The sequence below is a fragment of the Zophobas morio genome, unplaced genomic scaffold (assembly GCF_036711695.1).
Source record: "Zophobas morio isolate AGI-343-1 ecotype UQ-CSIRO unplaced genomic scaffold, CSIRO_AGI_Zmor_V1 ptg000002l, whole genome shotgun sequence".
In the NCBI taxonomy this organism is placed as follows: domain Eukaryota; kingdom Metazoa; phylum Arthropoda; class Insecta; order Coleoptera; family Tenebrionidae; genus Zophobas; species Zophobas morio.
This window is the reverse complement of record NW_026972107.1, coordinates 15394038-15421474: the sequence shown is the minus strand read 5'-3', so window position 1 is coordinate 15421474 and position 27437 is coordinate 15394038. Positions and strand designations below refer to the sequence as shown.

Here is a 27437-nt window from a genome sequence, read left to right as displayed (position 1 = left end):
TGCCTAATTATGGTCATACGTCATACCAACGGTACATGTTTATGCTTGAAGACAGAAAAGGCTTCCGATCGTTGCCGTCATGAAATTCAAATTCGGTCTGAAAACGGAGATTCAGTCGACCCCGCGAAGCGTAAAACCGGAAATAGCGTGCAATTAATCCAAATAATAATAGACGGAACAAAGAGAGAGGGAATCAGTAATACCGGGCGCTTATTGGTCGCTCCTGCATGCAATTGTTCTTCGGTTCCCAGCCGCGAAATAATACAAAATAAAACAACAGTTTCACATTAACCTGTGTGTGAGACTCGACCAAATTCCAGTTGTTGCTAAAAATGGTGAGTTGTAGAAATTTCTAAAAAACTTACAACCGTCTTTCGGTTAAGTGGCTTGTTGCTAAGTTCCCGTTGCTAACTTCAGTGTTAATTTTGTAGTTAAAAATTACTCATGTAGGGGACGTTGGTTTCGAGGAGTGCAGTCTGTTAGGGAATGCAAATGTAGTTTTGTCTTTTCTAAGAGAGCGTGGTGGAAAAATGCAGCAGCAATCATTTTATATAAATAATGGGCGCTAGTAGGTAATCGTGTTAATATATCAAAACCGGAATTTCCTTGGATACGTGTGTTACCAACACGTCGATTTACATATTAGTTTTTCATGGTAACAAAGTGACGACTGGTAAACTTGTTTATAATACACACAAATAACTTTTAACGAGTTAAATAGTTGAGAAAATTGCCTCTAGTTTACATTTCTTTCAAACGTGAAAAAATCTAGTAATACTTAAAATATATCCACGAAGATAGTTATTAATTTAAACTCCTTGTTTTTGAAATCCAGTCAGAGTGGCATATATAGTTTGGAGAAAATTCATGTAAGAATCTGTAAATTAATGTAGGTTGTGAATATAATTTTGTACAAGTACAAGTACAGAAGCGTTATATGTTGCCAAAGAAAAAAAAATACATAAATAGACATAGAATTATAACTGTTCACTTGAGTTATTTTTCGCACGAAATTCGAAACTAAATATTTAATGAAATCGAACTTTTACGGCGGAAACGCAGTTTTGATAACACATCATTGTTACTATAACAAAAGATCTAAAAGGTCTTAAAGAAACAGTAGTGGCTTCTGTTGGTTCCGTAAAGCTGTTTTAACTTTTTATGGTTTTATGAGTTTGTTACGTTGCGCTATCACCCCTAGGTATGATAACGATGATACTGAAGTTATAATTTCGTAAAATTTGTTCGATGATTAACTCTTACTAGGGCATGATTACGACTCTTACTGGGAATATTTCCTCGAAACTAAAAAACACATTTACATCTCTTTATGTTAAAGTTCAACAAACTACTGTAAGAACTGTACTTTTTGTTCTTATGATGATTTATGACTATTAGTTCTTATCGCCAAGTAATTATGCAAATACATAAAGTAATTTACTTTTTAATAAAAAACCGTAAATGCATTTAAACGGATCTTACAAGTTTATTGTTTGTAAAGAGATAATAAACGGACTGGTAACACGATTATTTATTTATTCAAAACTGTATTTCAATTTTGCTTCGATGTTTCATATTAAAGACTTAATGCCTGTATACTAAAATTAAACTCTTTGATCTACCGCTTTATCATTATTAAACAAACGTATTTTATTTCGGATTTATATCTAATGGATATGACTTTTGGCTCCAAATTTATATCTTGTTGAAAAAAACAACAAAATTTAAGTTTGTTCCAGCAAAATTTGTAAAAAAATTATAAAGATGAACGTCATTCAATTTTGGATGGCATTAACGGCTAAATTTCGATTACCGTTTCCACTATATGGTAATACACATACCTAACAATAAGAGCTACACCTTCATTTATTTAGCGTATAATCCATCTATAATAAAGTTAGCATCAAACAGTGGGCAGGCGGAAATGACAAACCTACATTATCGTATTTTACGACCTGTGAAATCCCCAGTCAAGCATAATAGTTTGAGAAATATGATAACTAAAACCCTGAAATGGGAGAAAGCTGTTGTATTTTGGGGACCTTTTCGCGGCGCGAGGGTGATTAGTCAAACGCTTATTCCCTTTTTTTAACGTTTATTTTCCCAGCCATGTACAGTCTTTCACATCTCCGCTATGACTTCTTAAAAAAACTACCTGCTTGGTCCAAGATAGAGGGTGACATCCCCACTTTGCTATTTGTACCATAAATATAATATTGCCCTTACAACACCTACCCTCCAAAATGAAAATTTTGGAGTTGAAGCACAAAATTTTAGTTATACATATACGTAGGAGCTAAAAAAAAATAATATTAAAATACAGTTGAATACAAAACAACATCGGCATACAGGTGAACATATAATTCACACAATGAAATACGTAACAAAAAAATCTTCAATATTACAAAGTACAATGTTCATAGCGTTATAATATAGACAAGACATGTGTGAAAAGAGAAATAATACAGTACAATACACAATAAAAATAATTACATGGTGATACAAACAAATTCTTCAATTTTAGAAACTATGAGATTTACATACAGGATTTTTTTTTGTTTACAAGTATAATAAAATATATATTAATATAAAAATAAGGGAAAAAAGAGAAAATCGAAAAACGAAGCATCAAGCAAAGTAATGATATTTGTGCCTTAATCACTGATGCGGAACTTTTTTAATCTATTTAAATGAACCTTTACCTGTTTTCTATTGATCAAAATTGTGCAATTTACGTCAGAGTCTACTGAAATTACCTCATAAGGTCCCTTGTAAATGGGTTGAAGTTTTTTACATTTTCCAACAGACGAACTTTCATCCTCAAGAAGTACTAAATCGCCAACCTCGAATGTTTGAGTGTTGGTGTTTCGGTCGTAATATATTTTTGATTTCTGTTTATTTGAAAGGAGATTATTCCTTGCGGCTTCATGACAATGTTGCAATCTTGACTTTAGATCTATTAAATAATTGTCGTAGTTATAAAAAGTTTGAGGAGTCCTTTGTACTGATAAAGGTAGAACGGCAGTTCGACCAAAATTAAGTTCGAATGGCGTAAATTTAGTTGCTGTGTGTGGTGTCGTATTGTAAGTGAATGCAGGATATGGCAAAAACTGATCCCAATTATTTGCGTCCTTGTTTACAAAACTTCGCAAATACTCATTTAGCGTTCGGTGCGACCTTTCTACGGTTCCCTGTGTCTGGGGATGGTGACTTGTACTGTGTAATTTTGATATTGAAAGTAACTTACAAATATCCCTAAATAATTTCCCCATAAAATTAATTCCTTGGTCACTGAGAACTGAATCTGGCGTACCGTATTGACATATAACGTTCTCAGTAAAATGTTTCGCGACTGTTGCTGATTCTTGATTAGGAATTGGTATGGCAATTAAGAACTTTGTCAAATCGTCGGTTACAGTTAAAATAAACTTGTTGCCATTCTCGGTGGTAGGAAATGGACCCGCAATATCTAACGCTACTTTTTCGAAAGGTTTGGAGGAGGTTGTAGTTATTTCCATAGGCATTTTTGTTTTTAAGGAACTTTTATTTTTTTGACATTTATCACAAGATTTTATATAGTTTTTTATATCACAGTACATTTTATGCCAATTATAATTGTTAGCTTTCAAACGACTAAAAGTCCTGTTTATGCCTTGATGACCTCCTAAAGGTGTTAAGTGATATTTTCGAAGAACATTTTGTATTTCCTCTGGTGAAAATTTGGAAATTTTATTATCCTGACAAATTAAAATTTGAGTAGAAGTTGATTTAAAAATGTAGCGAAGCATAGTACGTACATCTGAGATCCTTAAATGTTGGCCTTTTATAGTAAAACTGGGAGTTGCAATTTTTTGAATACTATTTTTCAAACAAAATGTTTTTAAATTTATTAATGCGTAAAAGACATTTTCGAGGGAAACTTGCTCATTTTCAGAATCCTTTAGAATAAGATACATATAATATCGTTCATCAGATTTCAAAAACGCTAACTGACGTACTTGTGCATTTTGTGATTTTAACTCGTCTACACTATTATACGAGCCCTAACAACTAAATGTTCGGACACGTATTCTTTTATACAAAAAAATGTAATTTAATGAAAAAAAATGTATTTTACAAAAACAAAACTAGAGTAATATATAAGTAGGTATCTTTAATGCAATATTCTCAACAAAAATTGTAATATTATTAACTTAACAAAATTATAACACAACAAGAAGTTGATATGAACGAATAAACTTGGCAACTAAATATTCGGACATGAGTATTTTTTTTTACTTAGTATGGTGTAACATCTCCTTTTGCTTTGATTACTGCGCGTATCCTTGCAGGCATAGTACTTACAAGACTTCTGCAGTATTCAGGAGTAAAACTTGCCCAAACTTCGTCGATTTTTGCTTTTAAACCTAAGAGTGTTCGTTGGGGGTTGTTGCGCAAAACGGATTTTATGTCGTGCCAAAGTGTCTCAATGACATTTAAGTCAGGGCTGTTCGCAGGCCATGAAAGGACTCTTATATCATGATCCCCAAACCATTTCTTAGTACTTTTTGCGGTATGACATGATGCATCGTCCTGTTGAAAAATATAATCGTTGTCCGGATACAGTTTTTCAACAGAGGGCAACAAACTGTTTTCTAAAATTTGTTGGTATTTCATGGCGTTAATAGTCGTTTCCACCAATTCATAATTCCCCAACCCTTTAGCTGACATGCACCTCACACCATTATTCCTTTAGGAAACTTTACAGTTCGTTTTAAACAGTCTTTATTGAACGCTTCACTTTTTGATCTTATCACTCTTCTCCGCAAATCTCCCACGCCCACATCAAATTTTGTCTCGTCACTAAAAATGACCTTTGACCAATCTTCCATGGTCCATGCCAGCTTAGACTTTGCCCAGTTGTACCTATTTTTCTTTTGATTTGCCGTTATTAAAGGTTTTTCTTTGGCCTGTAACAGCACGGTGGAACAAATGTAAACCAAAAACTTAAAAATTACCTTATAAAAACTTAATCCTGACTTGTGAATCAATTTCCTACAACATTCTCGTGACAGCTTATGCCCTATTGCATCCGCCCATTGTGCTGTTATGTCCCGCAATGTATTTCTTCGATTTTTTTTACAAAGTTTTACAAGGAGCCTTTGACTTCTTTCTGAAACTAATTTCGGTCTTCCTGAACTTTTTCCTTTAACGTCTAGTCCACCAGTTTCGCGATAATGTGAGATTATATCCGCTACAGTGGACTTTGCTAAATTCAGTTCTTCACTAATTTCCCGAATTTTTTTACCTTGGCAATACTTCTTTACAATAAGTGCACGTAATGATTTTTCAAGCGGACGTCCACGAACCATTTTGTTAAAGAATATATATATTTTTCTATGGATCTTACAACACAGTTAGGTAAAGCAGGAAGAGGAGAATGATATTTATTAACAATCAAACAATGCACACCGCCTACTTAGTGAAAATTAATTTTTTTATTTATTTGTCCGAATAATTAGTTGCCAAAGTGTATTCACTTTTTCTGAAAAATCCACAGTCATATTTGAATTAAAATTTTATGTAAAGTAAAACATTCAACTTTTTTATTAAAAACTATTCTTTGAAATCTTAGCTTCCTATTTTTATGTGATTTGATAATAAAAATTAAAAATTAATTCATAAAGAGTGGTTTTTGAACGCTCCGGTTAGTTTGTCCGAACATTTAGTTGTTAGGGCTCGTAGTATTCGTTTTTACTGGAAAATTGCTTGTCAGATAAATAAAATAGATTAAATTCGTCAGTGCATTCGACAACAGATTCATTTGTGTCTATAATATTTTTATTAGATACTAGGGTACTTTGAATAGTCCTTTTGTAGTGATCGTATTCGTTATTTATTTCTTGGGTTGTCGTTACATTTGTTGAATAAATACGGCTAAGAGCGTCAGCGTTAGAATTTTGTTTTCCAGGTTTATAAATTACTTCAAATTCGTATTCTTCCAACTTTAAACGGAATCTTGTGAGGCGCGATGAAGGGTTTGAAATTGAGAATAAATATGTAAGAGGTTTATGGTCCGTTAAAATTTTAAATTTTTTTCCATAAATATATGGACGAAAATGTTGCACTGCGTAAACAATCCCCAATAGTTCACGCTCGATTGTGGAGTAGTTCCTTTCGGCTTTATTCAAAGTTCGCGACGCATACGCAATAGGCAAATCGTGGCCGATTGCTCCTTGGGAAAGAACAGCGCCAACTGCATTTTGGCTTGCATCAGTAGTAACAATAAATTCTTCGGAATAATTAGGATATTGTAGAATAGGTGGGTTAGTTAACTTGTTTTTTAGTTTGATAAATGCGTCTTCACACAAAGCAGTCCATTGAAAAACAACATTACGCTTCAATAAATTATTTAAGGGATACGCAATTTCGGCAAAATTGTCAATAAACTTTCTATAATATGACGTAAGTCCAAGAAATGAACGTACTTGATCTGCATTTGTAGGCCTAGGATAATTCATTACAGCAGAGATTTTACCTGGATCGGGTTTTATACCACGTTCAGAGATTAAATGGCCTAGGTAAGTAATTTCTTTCCGTAAAAAGTCACACTTAGAGGGTTGCAATTTTAAGTTGTTTTTTCTAAGTCTTTCGAACACATCTATTAATTTAGCATTATGATCGCGTAAGGAAGATCCGTACACTACGATATCGTCAAGGTAAACTAGGCATCTAACTCCTTGTAATCCCGAAAGTACAGTGTTCATTAAGCGCTGGAATGATGCAGGCGACGACTTTAGTCCCATTGGTAATCGCTTATATTGATAATGCCCTTCAAAGGAAAAGGCTGTAAGTGGCTTACTCTCGTCAGACAACAACATCTGGTGAAATCCAGTGGCTAAATCAATGACAGAAAAGTACTTTGAATGACCTAAATGTTCGAGAATTTCAGATATATTGGGTAGCGGGTACGCGTCCGATTTTGTGACATCATTCAATTTGCGAAAATCAACCACAAGTCTCCACTGTTTATTTTCCTGAGAATCCGCACGTTTCGGTACAATTAATATGGGTGCATTATAGGGGCTATTGCTATGTTCAATGACATCATTATTTAACATTTCGTTAATTTGACGGCGAACCTCTGGTTTTTGGTTTTCGGCAAGACGGTATGGTTTAACGAAGACGGGTTTATCTGATAACAGCGATATTGTGTGTTTAACAGCATCGGTATAGGTAAGCTGATCTCCTTCTAAATGAAAGATATCATTAAATTCCCGGCATATATTATTAATTGAATCGCGTTCTTCCGGATTTAGGTGATCGGTTTGAATTAAGGACTCTAGGGTACTCAATCTATTTAAGGTGGCATCGGTAGATAATGAAATAACGTGAAAATCATTTAGGTCCTGGAATTCAATGTCATCAGGATTAAAATTTATAGGCGTTTCGTTTGTGTTTATAACATTTATGGCATAGTACCCGTCAGTGTGATGTATAATACAATTTGGTACCAACAGTCCAGGCAATATTTCCTTTTGTACACAAACCTTGGGATTTTTTAACTTGTTTTCATCAGTTGAAACTTGCACCGTAAATTCCGATCTAGCGGGTATTTCAAAAGAGACGGTTTTTTTAGGGTTATTTGGGACAGAGTAATTTACTTTTGGAAAAATATCAAATGAATGCCCGGCTGTAAATGTTAAAAGATTTTTGTTGAAGTTTATTACCGCTCCATATCTTTCTAAAAAGTCCCTACCATAAATGAATCCCCTAAAGAAATTTTCGCTTGGCACACCCCGAGCGATTGAACATACTCATCAGTGATGCCCTTCAGTTTTATTTTATTTGTCGTGTCAATTTCAAAATCATCATCGGCGTTATTTATTTTAAAAATACAGATTTCGGCCCCCGTATCTAAGAGTAAATTTGCCGTTTTGGACGCGCACAGATCTAAAGGTACCGTGATGAAGCTCTGAGATTTGTCGTTAAGAATTGTGTAGACGGACGTCTCACTATCTAAATTAGTAGATATTAATGAGCAGTTCTGATGTCGCGAATCCGAGTTCCACTGCTCGATGAGCTCGGACCTGCCCCGTTTCCCGGATCTTGAGGAGAGAAACCCTGATTATTCTGTCGAACGGTGTTTTGTTCACTTTGACCCTCATTATTTTGGCTATAATTTGTGCGAAAACTATTATTGTAACTTCGTTTTCTACATACTTCAATCGTGTGACCACGCATTTTACAATAATTACAGAACACATCTTGGCGTCCATTAAAATTTGTGTCATTACGGACAGAATTTGGAAAAGACGTATGCAAATTACGTGAAGGAATATGTCGCCTATTAAAAGTTGAATTATTAAACTAACATTGACTCGTAGAGTGATTTGTTTTAAAGCATTTTGAACACTTTGTCAATTGACCAGTATGTGTAACACCTTTCTGTAAATTTAAGGATTTTTCCTCCTCGCAAGCTGCCTCAATTGCCTCGTTCAATACTTCATAGCGAGAAGCCTTTATAATTAGTTTAATAGGGTCATTCAGCCCATCCACAAAGGCCTTAAGGGCGGAATGTTTATTTAAATTTTGGATCAATTCGGCTGCTTGGTCACCTTGAGCCTTAATGCACACGTCGTTTAAATCTGAATTCAATTTGATAATTTTGTTTGCAAAATCGCGAACAGTATCTTTATTTTGCTTGATGCCCTAAGAGTTCAGTTTGAATTTGTGCGATCGATCTTTTCTCACTATATTGGTTTTCGAGTTTTGTTTTAAGTTCAGTCCAAGACGCAAAAGTACTATATTTTATTAAATCATAAGCCTGACCGGAAAGTTTTGTTTTCACTACATTAAGTAAGCTGGTTTTATGCGCATTAGTAGTACACATTCCATAAACAATATCGACACATGTTAAAAATTTGTGTAAATCATCCCGGATTCCTGAAAATTCGGGAATCATTTTTAAAGCGATTTCAATAGAATACGTCATAGTTTCGTTATTATCTTCGTGATTTTCGTCATCCGACATTTACCCCTTTTTTTTGAAAAATACACAGAAGAAGGAGCTAAAGCTTACAGACAAAATTGGCGCAACACAATATATGCAATAAAATATGTAGAAAAATTTTGCGCAACACAATCACACAACAAAACACTTAGCCTTGTTCGCTGCCCTGTCGGAGATGTTGCGACGAAGAAGGTTTCCTTGGAAGACCTCGCGGAGGTGAATTAAATTAACGAGTTGCTGTTGCTGTGATGGGCTGTATATCGGCCCACTCCTCGCTGACCTTTTATTAAACTCAAAGTAGCACTTCAATTTAGCTTGAACTTGCACACACTCGCGTACCGCCGTCCTAATACTTCGGAGTTTTCGTGCTTTTGTCGTTTTCGTTCATTTATTGCTTGAACCGACAAGATGTATACGCACTACAACACCTAACACCCCACACCTGACACCACTGTTGTATTTTGGGGACCTTTTCGCGGCGCGAGGGTGATTAGTCAAACGCTTATTCCCTTTTTTTAACGTTTATTTTCCCAGCCATGTACAGTCTTTCACATCTCCGCTATGACTTCTTAAAAAAACTACCTGCTTGGTCCAAGATAGAGGGTGACATCCCCACTCTGCTATTTGTACCATAAATATAATATTGCCCTTACAACAAAGCCCAGCATTATTTGTTCCACCTTTCACGAAATTTTTTTAAGCAGAAGTGTATGTAAGTTATACAACGGTGGCGAAAAAAATCGTGTTCATCATCAGCTCTATTTTTAAATGAAAATGCACCGAGTTTAGGGCCATGCGCATCCTGCAAATATCGATTTGCATTCTAGTTACTGGCGGTAGTTGAATTACAATCCTGTTATCGCATTGTCAGGTTATAACCTAATATTCACTGCAGTGTAGGTTACGTGTAAGTAGCATTTGTGTTTTGTTGTGTGTTAGTTATTATTGTATTCAACTTTGCTGTTAATCCAACACCATAAATCCATTTATTTTTACGTCACTTTCAAAACCTCTTCCCCGTTTCAGGCACTGCATGTTTTAACAAGTTAGATTGTAAATGCAGGAGGTTATTTACGTAGTTACGTAGTTAATACTTAATACTGGTTTACTTATTAATTGGCTACCGCGACTTTAGTCAGATAGTGTGAAAATAATTGTTGCGAATATTATTTTCTCGTTTCGAATTGTATTTCGCTCGTGTTTTTATTATTCATTCAATATTGGAGAATCGCATTATTCATCACAGAGAAAAGAAAACAAACTATAACTGTTTTTGCGCCGTGTAATGAAACGTAAAGATATTATACATTAATCGTAATAAATTTTTGATGGTTGGTATTGTTTCCTTTCGTGTCTTATCGTCACTTTTCTCCTTACAAAATTTAACGGTAATTTAATCAGTGAATCGTACATATTATCAAACAAAGCAAAAATCCAGCTGGAAAATGTTTCGTTCACCCAAAGCTATATACAACATGATTCTGAGTTATCATTTTTTCTAGGAACTTTCTGATGAAAGATGGTATGTTTGAACACTGTAGTTATTCAAAATTTTGATTATAATATCGAACAAAAGTCCCCTAGTGAGCTGTGGAATTTATTTTTACAACTATTTGACATTTTATTTGACAATTATTTCACGATAACTGTCAAATTAAACAAGGCACGTGTTGGTGTTGCCACCACTATTATTTTAAAAATACTTTTTTCGTTCGTGTGGTAGCTCGAAAGGGTAAAAATACACCTAGCTGCAGAAACACAACTTCATTTACAACTCATCCCCTTGGTAACATTTTCACTATCGCCTCTCCATGCTCTAGAGTTATTCCCTGTATGATACCTCCGTCTCTCCTAACATATACAACATATGTTTTAATATTGGAAGACTCATACCCCAATACTGTTTACCGTCAAGGTCACTTGGAGCATAGGGCTTCAACGAGTAATCGTCATTCGTGTCTACTCCTTGCTTTGACTTTGGTTTGATTCTATTGTAGATTCAGTTTTTCAAGCTCTTTATTCACACTTCTTCTCCTTGCTTTTTTCCTTCATTTCTTAATTTTGTCGGACGTATATTTGCTTTAAATCATTCTTTCCAGCTGCATGTTCCGCTTATCGCAGCAAGTTTTCTGTGTATATTCTCTTGTCTTGGGGGGTATTTTTTCTTAAATTTTTTATTTAGTTCTAGATATTTTTTACGTAAAGCTTCTTTACTATTTTCCTTCTTTCCTCTATAATCTGCCAGGTGTCAGAGCTCATCCAAGTCTTAATATTGTTTTGTTTTAGTACAAGAGTTTTCTTTGTTATTTTTTTATGCAGATTTTTATACTCTTCCCATATTCCTTCTACCCATATGTTTTGTAAATCCTTTAAGTTTTTGATTTCTCTTTTCAGATCTTCTATTCTTTTGTGTGCAAATTAATGCCCGTCTATTATATATTTGTTCTGAGCACAGAAGTTAATATCTTTCACTCCTGTATTATCTATTCCCATTTTCGCATTCATATGAGCCAAATATACTTTACAGTTGTTCCTAGAACTCCTCTTTGATCTTTGGTGTTTTGTGATTTGTGTTTAGTTGTGTATGCATTTAGAATTATTATGTTGTAGAACCGGGTTTTAAGTATGGGTTTTATTATGCGCTCTGTTTTTCTCCCAATTATTTCCCTGAGTATTCAGTATAGTCGTGGAAATACCCCTAGTCAAAAACACTTAGAATGTGACATTTTTTACTAACTTTTGGTAGGTGATTTCTTATATGTTACGAACGTGTTGCTATGGATGAATCTAAATTTCAAATTCGCAATTATTGAAAGGTACAGGTACTAAAAAAGGAAAGTCAATACGAGAAATTTTTTGTAAATTGAATTTTTAAGTTGGGAGACTCAATAGTTAGGAGTGTACGTCTTCTGTTTCCAATTGTTATATTTCATACAACAGCTTTATTTTGAATGAATACTGTACACCATCAAAAACTATTGTATCCTGATATTATGTTAAACCTATCAACTAAAAAAATGGTAAATTTTGACTTTTCTTTTTACAAACTGGACCATTTAATTACTCAATTAATTGAACTTCATTAAAAAACGAAAAAACGGAAGCTTTAATAAAAGAAAGTTTCAAGTTATAACATATCGACATCTAAATCTTCAAGGCTACTGTTATCATCCTCACTTCCACTCTCACTATCATCCGAGTTATTAACATTCATAATACTCGTAATTTCCCTCTGTTCTGAAATATCTAAAATTTTTTTATTTTCCCAAGCACAATTTATTATTTTATCAGTATGTTTAACGTAATTGTTCCAATGCACAGCCGGAACTTGATTAATCACATTTTGCCAAGTTGCACAAACATCATTAAGGGAAGAGCTGGTTCTTGGAATGATCTTATCATAATTTCCTTTAACTTCTGACCATGCCATTTCAATAGCATTGAAATGACAGTGGTAAGGTGGCAACCTCAATACTCAATCTCCATAATGTTGGACGTATAAATCTAAATGATAAGGTTTTTGGGGTTGTCTGTTACCCAGTATTCACCAGATTTGATCTTTCATGGCCTTGGGTGGATAATCAATCCCATTTTTATTTAAATACGGTATAATTTTTGTCTTTGTCCAACTTTTTCAAGGAATTTCTTCCTACAAATAAAGTAAAGTTTTATTACAATATATGAATACCTACGAAGACTAAATTGACACCTCAAGTCTACTATGATAACTTGCGTTATTATTATTATTATTATTATTAGTTTATTACGGAATAACCCCAATTACAAAAAGTAAGAAAATTAAACTTACAAATACATAAGGTATATGATTAACTTAATTAATTATCTTTATAACAATGATCATACAATAAACACAAAAAGAAACAATTTTAAATTATCCGAAATATACAAGATTATTTATCATTCTCTTAAATACAACAAGGTTTGAGTTAAAAATATCAAATTTTACAAAATTAGATAGTTCGTTTGCTTGTTTCATCATTCTTCGCAATGGGTGGTTAGTTGACATATTAGTAGATGCTTTGTTAATTCTGAAAATTTTACAAGATCTAGTAGTTCTGCAGTTTTTATTTGGAACCCTAAACATTAGTTTGGCTAATAAGTCATTACTATCTATATGGTTGTTAATAATGGCGTGAAGAACACATAAATCCGTTATATCTCTACGTATCTCCAAGGATTTAATATTGAGGAAGCTCATGACCCATTCATATTCACCTTGTTGATGTAGATGATGTTCTTTAAATTCAATAGACCTCAAAAACTTTTTTTGAACACGCTCTAACAATGAAATATGAGTGTCGCATGTTGGATGCCAAACTGAAGAAGCATATTCCAGAACAGAACGCACGAGAGAGCAATATAGCACTTTAAGTGCATGAGAGCTCATATCCTTGCAATGGCGCCAAATCAATCCCCACATCTGCAGAGCCTTGTTAAATATGTATCGATAATGACTTTTGAAAGAGAGTTTATTATCAAAAAGTATGCCGAGATCTCTAATTTCACTAACAGGCTTGAGCAAACTTTTCCCAATATAATAATCATAATCGATCATATTTTTTTTGTTAGAAAATGTAATTTTATGACATTTATTTAAATTCAGTTTTAAAAAATTTGTTTCACACCATTCATATATATTATTTAAATCCTTTTGTAATTCCTGACAATCAGTTATGGATGAAACTTGTTTATATATCTTTAGATCATCTGCATAGAATAGAAATTTTGAAGATTTAATACAATAACTCAAGTCATTTATAAAAAGAAGAAATAAAATTGGACCACAATGTGAGCCCTGGGGTACTCCAGATGTAACTTCAAAATAATCAGAAATGTGGTTGCCAATTTTAACCTGTTGCCACCTATTAGTAAGAAACGATTTAACCCATTTTATGGAATATTCTCTAAAACCAAGTCTATTAAGCTTTGAAATTAATACATTGTGATCCACTCGATCAAATGCTTTTGCGAAATCTGTATAAACAGCGTCCACTTGACATTTATTCGCAAATGATTCATTGAGAAACGAATAATATTCCAAAAGGTTGGATAATGTTGACTTATTTTTACAAAAACCATGCTGTTGATTAGTAAGTAATTTTGAAACTGCCCACTGTAACTGCTTAGCTATGATGGAATCGAAAATTTTAGGGATAACCGATTGATTGGAAACACCTCTATAGTTGTCAACTTTGTTCCTTTGACCAGATTTAAAAATAGGTTTAACATAACTCAGTTTCCAAACATCAGGAAATACACCAGTATCCAAGGACTTGCTGAATAACATAAATAGTGGTATTGATAAAGTACATATACACTTTTTTAAGAATACATTGCTTAAACCGTCTGGTCCAGCATTTGTAGAGTCATTCAACGAAGAAATAGTGTTAAATATATCCTTAATCGTTATTATAAAACCCGTATCAATAACTTCATCTTTAAATTGACTATCAATTATCTTAGAAGAATCATTAACCATATAGACCGATGAGAAAAATTCTGCGAACAAATTGGCAACTTCTTTACCACCATTCACCACTCTATTTAAATAAGACATTTCTTCTGGAATATTGTTAGGGACTTTCCTTTCTCGAATAAATTTCCAAAAGACATTAGGATTGTTAATAATGGAAACGCTGACAGTATCCACATACGATCTATAAAGACTTTTCGATAGTAGTTTACATTTTGATCTCAAACTCTTAAAATAAACGTAATCTTGAAGTTCATTCGATTGTTTAAATATAGCGTGTGCTTTCCTTTTTTCGTAGCACAGTGTTTTCAGTTCAGAACTGAACCATTGAGGGTATTTGGAAGATTTTATTTTTATAACCTTTTTTGGAATATAAACTTCTAAACCTTCATATATAATATCATAAAATATCGCTATCATTTCATCAAGCTCATAACCTTCAAAGCATGTATTCCAACACACAGAAGCTAAATAATCATTAAATAGAAAGTAATTACCATTTGCAAAGTCGAATACAGTGTATTCTATTTCAAGAGATGGATTTGAAGCGGTGCAGATCGACCACGAATAAGGAATATGATGTATACTATCCCCTACTAGTGGATCAATTGCAGGGTAAATTTTCATTTCAGTTACACTTGTAAAGATTAGATCGAGAAAAGTATTTCGATTATTCGGAATTAGATTAACTTGAGTTAAATTTAAAAATGAATAAGTACTAAGTACAACATCGTAGCAGTCTTGATTAAGAACAGTATGCCCATGTCCTTCAACACCGTTTTGGGTCCATTTAATATCAGGTAAATTAAAGTCACCTGTAACTATGAATTTATGATCGGGAAATTTTTCTGACACTATTTCCATATCATTACAATGTGATTCATATGCACTAATGTGCGAATTCGGAGGAATATAGACACCCGCTATGATGAAAGCTGAACCGTTCAATTTCAGAGAAACATAAAGACTTTCAACAACCTCACCAATATATACAATCGAAGAATTCAAACATTTGTTAATGGCTATCAATACTCCACCTCCTCGAGATTTGGCACTAGTAATTTCGTTGCGATCTGCACGGTAAATATTAAAATTATGTAACATTAACTCCTCATTTTGTATTTTTTCACATAACCAAGATTCTATAATTATTACGACATCATAAACACAACTATTGACATTAATTGAAAATTCCTCTAATTTAGATCTTATTCCCCCAACATTATGATAGTAACAGTTTATTAGTTTTTTGGGACATTTTTAGAAGAATTACGTTTAATTATATAAGGAGTGTTATGTTTATATCTCAAAGCCAAGTCTTCTCCTTTCGAAAGCCTGTCTTGCAATTCTTTCTTAACTGCATTTATATGCTTCCTTTGTCTTTCCGTCAAGTCCGGACAAAAATGGTTATTTCGGTTTTTGTTATTTTTGTTGGACTTTAATACTTCTTTTGCATCGTTTTCATTGTTGTAAATAATTTTCATTGGACGATTATGATTATCTTTAGAAACTCCAAGTCGAACAATTGTTTTAGGATTAGGAAATGCTCCTAAAGGTGATAAAATGGCTTCAACTTTTTTAAAGTCATCGGCAACTCTATCTATCACAATAAGAGAAGGTTCCCGCAAACTTGGTATCAACTGTTCTTTGAACCATTTTTCAAAATTTTCCTGGTTCATGTTATCAGTTATAGTCTCCAGATTTGCTATTAGCTTTAAAAATTAAAGCTTCAATAAAACCGGTTTTATTTCCATCGTGAACCACAATGTATCTGTACTCTTCTCCAGTTTTTGCAATAGCAGTGTTTACTGAACCATCTTGGTATGTCTTGTTGCATATGCTACACTTACAAAATACCCAGGTTTCATCAAGAAAAAGAGGTTCACATAAAAATTTTGTTCTTTTTAATTTAACTGAAGGCCGTTTCATCAAAAATAATCTTTTACTATTTTTCTTAAATTTGAAATCAATTTTCCTTATCCCGTTGCTTAATGATCTAGGACCAATGTTAAAATCGGGAATCTCTTCCATTACTCGATCGTACAGCAACTTAATAGTAATGCATTCTTTAGAAACAACCATTTTATAAATAATCTCCCGGATTGATATTAAATCTACAGGATTCACTTTTCCCTTTATGTGACTAATTCTAGAAACATATTTTCTTGTATTCAAAGTCACTTAAACCTGGAGTTTTTTGTAGTCTGTAGACAGATCTTTCCGGCCAGTTCTGTCTTACTTTGTTTCTTAAATTTCAAGATATCTTGGTTTCTATCACGATAGTCTAACACATTTAAAATTATTTGTTTTGTTGGTCGTTAAATCGCTTCATTTTTGAGTGGGACAAATGACAAATTTCAAAATTTCAAAAGACTCTAAGACCTACTTAAAATTTGATAATTTTTTGTCTCACACAAAGTGCATTAGATAGAAAGAGAAAAAGTTTGACTTGGGCTAATTCCACGACTTTAGTCTCCCCAGACTGTATTTTGCTAATTCTTTTTGACATATCACATAAACCTATCAGATCAAATCACATAAATGTATAAGTTACAACTGTAATATATTTCACTCACGAGCCTAAAAACAACGTAGATTGCATAAGATGTTGTAATATTTAACCTTTCAGTAGCACTTGCCTCATTATGACTCCGAACTTACATTTCGTAAGGAAAATTGCGGGAAGGAAGTGTTCACAAATCGAACTTGAAAGTAGAAAAAAAATCAAGAATGCTTAACATCTTACTTATGTAAGACTGTCTTAAGTTTTAAGCCACTTACTTTAGACAACTCATTTAATTTAACCCTAAAATCAAATTTTTTATTGAATAGAACAATCTGAAAATGTGACAAGACTTTGATATTACATGGAAGCAAACCAGAAGGATGTTTTGTTTCAGCAACTGATAATTGCCACCTATTGCCTGTAAGAGAGAAATCTAAAGGTGGATAATTTATTTAAATTTAAAAACAATTTATTTGATGAGTGGACTTTTTTAAAAATCAGGATCAAATTTATAAAAGAATATTTTTAAAAGGATAGTTTCCAAAAATTTTGTTTCGGTAGAGAGTGTGATTCCATTTCGTGTAAAATGATTGATTTTGGACAGAAAAATCGACAGTGGCAAAGTTTCAGTTATTGTTGGAAAACGATTTTCAAATTGAAGCTTTTAGAGAATTTTGTTGTGTTGCTTACCACATACTGTTTATTCAAAAATTAAAAAACTACCACCTGTTGAATTAAGTTGGTACCAAATAAAACTCCTCTATAGCATAGTTTTACACTGGCAAGTTGGTGGTACAAAAAACTTCAAATATGAAATTTCATGACAAAAATGTCAAAACAAAAACAACGTGTTCTGAATGAAAAGCATGATTATCAAAAATGTACCTAGACAATGTTGCCGGTGGAGTGGTCTTTTAATTAATCAATAATAATGTATAGTCTTTGCCATTTCTATTGAAACACCCCTTGTTGATCGTAAATTTGGCAACGTTCATATTCACACAATTTTCTAACTAAAAGCCGTTGCCAATCAACCGAAAACTGTGAGCAGTTGCTAAATTTTAGGCAAAATCAACAGGTGGTGTTTCAATAGAAATGGCAAAGACTATAAATGAATCATATAATCTTCTTGTAAAAAAATAATAAACATTCTAGTCCTATTAGAAAACGAAAACTGTTTAAATTTCCGATTAAACTAAAAGGTTTTTGATAGATCGATTGAATTGATGAACGACGAGATTTTGTCTCAATAATTGATTAAACCATTCGAAAAAGTGTTCGCGAAACAAAAGCATTTCAGAAAGGACCAATAGAGTTTTAAAGTCAGTTTGAGGTCGAAGTACGATTCTGATAGCGGATTTTGGGTACAAAGAGAGAGTCGTCACAGGAAGCAACGAATTAACACTTTAATTATTATTGCAATAAGGATTGTGTTATGGTAAAAGCTGTTAAGTTTTGTGTAATTTGAAATTACGGACGCGGACTTAAAAGTAGTGAGGCCATTGGAAAGGGGCTATAGAACAACTAAGAAAAGAAGAGATTCTAGAATCTAGAATAATTAATTATGGTTTGAGACGAGGAGATACAAGAAATCTGTCTTGCGTGTGTTATGATATTAAAGATAGACGTTAATAATTTATACGGAGATTTTAGAGAACTAAATTACTTATTATACGTGAAAAAATTATTTAGTTAAGGTGAATTCAGAGATGTTGTGCAAAAAGTTTGTACTTTCTGAAATGAAATAAGTGACGAAGTTTTAGAATATTTAATTGTGCAGAACAGTGGTGAAATAGAATATTTGAAGCTACATTAAAAAAAAAAAATTAAGAACAGGCAACGATGCAAATATTTCGAAAAATTACAAAAAACAAAAAAAATAGAAGAAACAAAAGTTTGCTCTGGTATTCTTCGATGGTGTATCAAGAAACAATTTGTTTCGAAAAAATTCCAGAACATCCAGAAACGAAGCCAGTCAGGAATAAGTTTTATCAAAGACGAGAAAAACAAGTACGATTTAGACTTCGAAGACTGTAGAAAATTGTTAAATAAGAATTCTTAACAGATTTCTAGAATATTCGATCCATAAGAGCAGTAAAGAAAAAAATACAAAAGACGAAAAGAACATAAAAAATGGCACCACTTCAATAGAAAGTCAGGTTATTGAGCAGAATTTCTAGGAAATGGGTTAATTAAAACACAATTGTCCTTAAAGTGCGTGTATTAAAAATGCGATCCGTTCGTTTTAAAAGCTTATTACGAACTAACTTTTAAGATCACAAATACGCATATATAAAATATAAAATTCAAACTGAAGTACTCAGCGTTTCTCGGGCGTCTTACATTTATCGCCCTTTATAAACAAATACTTAACAGTAAGCTAAACAGAGAATGTATGGGATATGGTCGTAATAATTTTTGCCTTAATTAATATATTGAATTACAACACTCCCACTCAAAAATTGAAACGACGAAGTAAATACAGGTATCTTGATTTGGTTATCAAGTATATAGCTTAAGATAATTATTCTTAACTACAAAAGCGTCCCTATTGTAAGCCAATGTTATTTCTCATTGCTTTAAATTTTGCAACAGGTACCGCTTTGGTGAAGATGTCAGTTTTGTTGTTCACCTGTGGAGACATATTTAATGGTTATGTTGCCTTTTTCAAGTTGCTCTCTCGTAAAATGATATTTAATATCTATATGTTTTGACCTTTTGTAATTTGTGGGGTTATTTGCAATGTTTATGCACCCGGTGTTGTCTTCAAAATGACAACTGGATTTAGAGCCCTTATACCGATACTAGTTAACAAAGACTTAAGCCACATAGCTTCTTTCACACTTTCAAATAATGCTATGTATTCAGCTTCAGTTGTTGAAACTGCAACTGTTTGTTGTTTTCTAGTATTCCAGGTTATAGTACAAGTGGTGAATAATTTGTAAAGATAGCCACTTGTACTTTTCCGGTCAATGTCATTGCTTCCCCAATCTGAATCCACATAGCCAATTAAAATGTTATTAATGTCACCTTTTGTATATATTAATTCTAAATCAAGAGTTCCTTTGACATATCGTAATACCCTCTTTAAATATTGCCATAAAGTTTGATTATTTTTTGTTTGATATCGACTTAAGATGTTTACTACATATGACAAATCAGGACGTGTGCAAACCATTGCGTACATTAAACATCCAATCAGATTTTTCCAAGGTGCGTTATAACCTTCCTCTGAATTTAAGCCCACATAATCAATTTTTTCCGGCAAGGGCGTTTTAGTAGACTTGCAGTCACTCATATTAAATTTTTGTAACACAGCGTTCAAGTAGGACTTTTGGTTTAAAGAAATTCTAGTGTTTTCCCTTTTTAATTTCTATTCTTTAAAAAGAACCGAACCTTACTTAGATCTCTCATTTCAAAACATGTCATGAGATATTTTTTTTTTACAGGAGAACATTGTGTGTTTATCCTGTGTGGCAATTATTAAATCATCCACATATAATACAATATAAATATTTTTACTAACGTGTCCTTTATTTAAGTAGTAAAGGCAATGATCGACTGCTGAATTTTGAAAACCTTTTTCTTTAATTATGGAGTCAAAATGTTCAAACCACCGTCTTGACGCTTGTTTTAGACCACATAACGCTTTATTTAATTTGCACACCTGATTGTTTGCAGTTTTAACACCGTCCGGAACTTGCATATAAATTTCTTCCTTTAATGTCCCGTTTAAGAAAGCCGTTTTTACGTCCATGTGATGGACTAACAAATTAAACTGATTGGCAATTGCTAACAGTAGCCTGAAAGTGGAAATCCTTGCGACTGGTGCAAAAGTCTCTGTATAATCAGCTGGATAAGTTTGACTGAAACCTCGTGCTACCAGTCGCGCTTTGTACCTTTGTGGATTTCCCTGAACATCTGTTTTAATAGTAAAAATCCTTTTACAGCTAACTATGTTTTTATTTAGAGGTTTAGGTACGATTGTCCAGGTATTATTTGCTCGAAGTGAATCCAATTCGTCTTTAATAGCAAGCTTCCACTGCTTCTTATCTGGCCTTGTTTTAATGTCGTCATATGTTAAGGGTAACGACCCTACTTCAGCTTGAGCTGATGCAGCGTAATTTAGGAGTTCATTATGATAACTTTCATCATATGATAGTGGTGGACGAATTTTTAACCGTTCACTTCTGCGTAATGAAATCTCTTGTTTTGGTTCCTCAGTTGATTTTATGACTTTTGGTGACTCACTTTTATTGATAGGAAGCTCATTGTGCAAGATCTCCTTCTAGTTCTCTTGGTCTTGAGACTTTAAAATTTATTTCGTCCGCGACCACATCGCGAGCAATTATAAATTTTTACCATGAACATCCCATATTTTATACCCATTTGGTTCATAGCCTACAAGAATTCCTTTTATTGATTTATTATCACATTTGTTTTCTTGTTTTTACATGACTATTTGCTGTTGAACCAAACACCTTTAAATGATTTAATTGTGGCTTTCGATTGTGCCACATTTCATATGGCGTTTTATTTGTGTTGAGCGCTTTTGTCGGGGTACTGTTGATTAGATATGTAGCAGTTTGAACTACTTCACCCCAAAATGACTTATCAAGATCTGCAGAACTTAACATTGATCGTACTTTTTCGGTTATTGTACGATTCATACGTTCTGTTACGCCATTTTGTTGTGGTGTATGAGGAACCGTTAAATGGAATGCTATTCCTTTTTCTAAACAAAATTCCTTTACTTCATTAGATAAATATTCACCTCCATTGTCATAGTAGAGGTTTTCTAATTTGAGAGAGAAATGTGTCTCACTTTTAGCCACAAAGTCTTTAAAAACTTTACATAATTCTGATTTGTACGTTAATAAATATGTAACTGTATAGTGAGTGTAATCATCAATAAAGGAAGCAAAATAATTTTGACAACTTAATGTTGATGGTGTAATTGGGCCGCATATATCCGAATGGACAATATATAGGGGCCTTTTCACATGACTTTTATTTTTCTTTTTGTTAAATGGAAGTCTTGCTTGTTTTCCATATAGACAAGCTTCACAAAGGTCATTAGTGGGCATGATTTTATTTAAATCAGACATATTATCAGCCATTTGACAACGTTTTAATTGTTGAAATTTGCCGTTGCTAATATGGCCTAAACGTTCATGCCATAAACGAAAGTTGTCGCTATTTCTGACCATTAATGTACTTCCACTCTCGGTCATGTTTTTACTAATTCTAAACTTCACACCAAATAAACCATTATATGTCTTACCTTTTAATATTGTTTTACCCGTCTTATCCTGTACTTGAACACCCTGATCGAATACCACTTTCATACCACTCTCTTGAATTCGACGAATGGATAGTAAGTTGGTTGTAGCCTGGGGTGTAAATAACACGTCTTGCAAGGTTCCAGTAAAACCCAACGTGGTGGTAACGTGGATTAGACCACGCTTTGTCGCCGTCATGAATTCGCCGGTTTTCGCAACAGCAACCTGTAATGGCGGTGACAAAACAGACCAGGAGGTAAAAACGTCATCTCTGTTGACCATATGGTCCATGGCTCCCGAATCGAGAATGAAAACGACGCTGTCAGGGGTGTCATTTTGTAGATTTTCATCACAGCTAGTCGTCATGAAGGCAAAGTGGTCGGTGTTCGCAAGCTTTGATTGTGGTGGTTGTTTATCACCTGGATTTTGTTGTTGCTTTGTCAACATCTGTTTATAATAATAACAGTCACCCTTTTGATGATTGCGTCGGCCACAGTGTTCACATTTCATATGTGATAATTTATAGTAAGATTTCGAAGAGGATGTTTGTCGAAATTTTTGTGCCCTTCTTTTGAAAAATTTCTTCGTATTTCGTACGCTTTTGAAGTTATCTTGACTCCCACTGGGTCTCTGCGATGAATAAGAACTGCTCATTCTTAAGGCGAGGCTTAAATTGTTCGCTCCCAGGGTTTCTTATGCAGTTATTACTCCGTCGTAAGAGGACGGTAACGTCAAGAGTAGATGGGGCACTTTGTCCATCTCTTCTAACACGGCTCCGACTGCAACTAAATCTGCAATGCTGACATCGAAGCGGGTGCAGTGTTGGAATAAGGTGTTATCGCCTTGGAGTTTCAGGCTTAATAGTTGTTTTCTTAACGCCAACTGAGTTGCCAAACTTCTTCTTGTGTAGATATTGTCTAGTTTGGATACTATCTCTCGTGCTTGTTCATTCTATTTCGCAAAACCAAGAAACGAGTCGTGGAGATATTTTACGATGACATTTTTCGCTGTTAAATCTTGTTTCTTCCACTCATTTGTAATCACTGGTGGTACGGCACTGTCTATGACATGTAGCACTTCCAACTCAGCCAACAATGCCCGAATTCTAAATTTCCACACAATATACTTTTCACCCTTAAACGGTTGTATATTTCGCTTTACACGTGTGTTATCCATTTTCAGTTTATTTCGTTTGTCGCGCCGGCACGTAACACGATATACACACACTTTACGCGTAGACTGGGCCCATAACCTCTAGGAAATGGGTTAATTAAAACACAATTGTCCTTAAAGTGCGTGTATTAAAAATGCGATCCGTTCGTTTTAAAAGCTTATTACGAACTAACTTTTAAGATCACAAATACGCATATATAAAATATAAAATTCAAACTGAAGTACTCAGCGTTTCTCGGGCGTCTTACATTTATCGCCCTTTATAAACAAATACTTAACAGTAAGCTAAACAGAGAATGTATGGGATATGGTCGTAATAATTTTTGCCTTAATTAATATATTGAATTACAACAGAATTTGTTCGTCTACTGAAGAAGTTAGTGCTAAGCGGACATAGTCTTCAAAATTGGGAAAAATAAAAAGAAGCAAAAGTACACAGCTGATGCAAACTTTCACCAAGGATCTCACAAAAGGATATATCGAGAACTCAGGGACAGCTGATGCCCCCCAAAATTACAACGTTTACAAATACATTGGACATAGCAAAAAAAAATAGTAATGTTCAATATTTCAAAAATTATTCGAAAATTTGTCATAATTATGAAAACTATTTTTTTTATCTCTACCACTGGTATAAAATGCATCAAAACCTACATCCACTGACATCTAAGGATTTAGACGTTTTGTTTACACCGTTGCCATGGAAACCGTGCGTCCAGTCGCGATATTGGAGTGGAATCGGGTCGTGTTCTGACAATGCCCAGCAGCAGTAACTCAATTGCCGATTTTATTTTTCATTCTGCGCGAGTGAAATTGTTTGATTTTAAATAAAAATAATGAACTCAGTTGAATAGTTAATAAAAAATCGTCCTTTGTGTCACGACGGTAAAATTTTAGTGAAAAATTTAGGGAGAGCCACCCCCGATTTATAGATAAAAAAAGTGTTCATGGTAAAACGAGACTTTAACAGATATTTTAGTGAAACTGAGCCCATAGAATTATTATTAATGATTATTATTGGTTACGGTGACAAAAGACGAAGTTTTGCTCAAGTAGTAATACTTTTCAATGAAATTCATCCTGAGCGAGAACCCATTTCTAAGTCGACGGTTTCAAAAACCCTACGAAGATTTAAGGAAACTGGAAGTCTTAAAGAACGTCCAAAACCTAGCAGGCCTAAAACTACTACAAATAATGAAAATGCTTTTAATGTCCTCTTAAAAGCAACAAAAAATCCCAAAACGTCAGTGCAACAATTAGCGCTGAATCACAATCTTAGTAGAAAATCAATTCAAACAATATTGAAAAAGGAAACGTTTCACCCATAGAAAATCCATTTGGTACAAGAGCTAAACGAAGATGATTTTGATCGTAGAGTTGAATTTACCGAAATTATTATGAACAGAATACAACAAGACGGAAATTTTATCAACAGAATTTTGTTTTCTGACGAATCTACGTTTTGTTTAAATGGTCATGTGGTCAGACACAACTGCAAGTACTGTTTTGACACAAATCCATACTGGATGGAGCAAATCCACACACACCATCCAGAAAAACTAAATGTTTGGTGCGGTATTATTGGTTACTATGTAATTGTTTTTTTTTTTATTATGCCTAGACTTAGACAATTGTTTCCCAAAATTACCAAAATCCGGAGCAGAAAGCATTTGGTTTCAACAAAACCGTGCTCCATCCCATTTTGGACGTCAAGTGTGACAGTATTTAAATGAAAGTTTTCCTGGCAGATGGACAGGCCGAAGAGGTACTATTGAGTGGCCTGCCAGGTCACCCGATTTGACACCACTTGCTTTTTTTGTGGAGCTATTTGAACACTCGCGTTTATGCTAGCATTCGTCCAGAATTTCTCATTCACTCACTACAAAATTTTATTCAGCGTCTGTTTTAGTGCCAGTAAGTAAATGGGGAGCATTATATGGTAGTGCTATTTAAAAAAATCAAGTTGGCCTTGCATCTCGAAAACAAATGAAGCAAAAAAAAATTGTTTTGACAAATACTTACAACGCAATTTCTTATACCCCTATACCTAATTTCAAGTAATTTGTGCAATTGGTTCTCAAGACATTTAACCGTTTCCATACATTCTAGCGACCTGTATGTTAAGACTCAAATACCCAGTTTTACTCACATGTATCACATTCACATTACACCTTTTCTTTACTGCTTTGATTTTTTTTGCAGTGACTCTACAATGCAACCCAAGCAACCGGCAAAACTTCCAAACATCAATACCGTTAGGCGTCGTCTTTTCCAAGATGAAGACAATAACGAAAATGAAGAACCCTCAGAATTAAATATCCAAGACGGAAACGCACAAACCGCGCGGTGGAATTTTGACTTTGCTAACGAAACCCCACTGGAAGGAGACTGGGAATGGGAAAGGGTGGCAGAGTCTGACTGATTCAAGATGTTGCAAGTAAATAAGACGTAGTGCAATAGTACATAGTTTGTAATAAAAATAATTTGCGATCAACAACAATCGTCCCATAGCTGGAGCTAGATGGTCAGCTGTCTGTTTCGTTGTATGTAGCAGACAGTGACAGACAACATGCTCGTCTGTCGCCAACTGTAGACGATTTTTGTTGATCGCACCTTATTAGTCATAGTGAAAGTATTGTTATATTGTATTGTTTACATTCTATATTTATTACAGTTTTTACATTAATCTAGTCTTTTTGTGTTAAAATAATTGTGTATTGTATGTAAATACTAATAACGGAACGGCTACATACCAAAAAAGTGTAACATAATTTAGTGCTAGATTTATTATTACGATGTATTTTTGTAAAGTACTTTTGAATAAACTCTCCGTAAGTAAATTACAGTAATAAAAATTTAGTTTCCATCGTGTCATATCTTTTATCAAAATTGTTCACAAAATTAAAAACATTGTACATAGAGAAAAATAGTCCACGTTCCAGTGAAACAAAAAAAAATATATAAAACAAAACTATGAATAATATTTTGGAAAAATATTTGACCTTTATAGACAAAAGAATTTAATTTATTAAAAAATAAATAGAAACAAGAACAACGTGTCCACAAATAATTCTAGTGACTCGAGAATATTTTTGTTAATTATTTTGCCGCTTTATTCCCACGAAGAGCACATTTTTTTGACAGTTCAAAGCTTAGTTTGATGTCAGAATAATTTATAGACACATTGTACTATTCGAGTACTATTACTGTTCTCTATTGTAGCATTAAATTTTTGCTTATCACAACACATAAAAAATACAGGGCTTTCATAATGTTTGTTACAATTGTGACTTACGAAATTTAAAAATGTTACAAATTTGCCACTTCTTAGTAGTGGTAGAAATTTTTAACATTACAATTAATATGATTAAAATGTCATCTGTTACAATAATTGTTTATCAACTGAACTTTCGTTACGCCAAATCTTTTATATGTTACAACAAAAAGAAATACAAGGAAGTTGAATCTGGGGCGGGAGCTGGCCACAATAAGTATCATAAATATTTTTGTCAAAAAAATATATACATTTTGGATAGACAGTAAAGAAATATTCCTATTAGTCCAAGATTTCTGGTTAAAGCTTGTCAAAAATTTTAATTTTACAATATGTTTAAGAAAAAATCCATTCACTGGGAATGTAATTTTCAAGAAGACATCAGGAAACACGATAGAAGAATAATTCTACAATTTACGTTTTCTTCTGCTCATTATTAGTAGTACATATCATATGTAGTATCTACTACATAGCGAAAAACACATGTATTTTATTAATCCATATTCTTGTATATAATTGACATTCTGAAGAGTCATTTTCCCCCATGGAATGATTAAATTTTGAATCTGGATATTTTTTTGTAGAGTACTTACTTTTCGAGATATGTATTTGAAAGTTTCAGGTTAAAAATCACTCTGTATACCTACAGTTCTGTTCACAAAAATGGACACACATTTTATGTAACATTTTCATAACATAGGATAACTTATTTATTA

The 27437-nt window shown here is 33.5% G+C and overlaps 1 long non-coding RNA gene across 2 annotated transcripts; it reads left to right on the top strand.

The window, feature by feature from the left end:
- Positions 1-215: 215 nt before the first annotated feature.
- LOC135119511 (uncharacterized) lies at positions 216-26287 on the top strand. Of its 2 annotated transcripts, none has more exons than XR_010278279.1 (2): positions 216-335; positions 25650-26287. It is a non-coding gene; the product is annotated as an uncharacterized LOC135119511 (long non-coding RNA). The 2 variants fall into 2 exon arrangements; XR_010278261.1 differs by lacking the exon at positions 216-335 and adding an exon at positions 9813-9899.
- The last annotated feature ends 1150 nt before the right edge of the window (positions 26288-27437 follow it).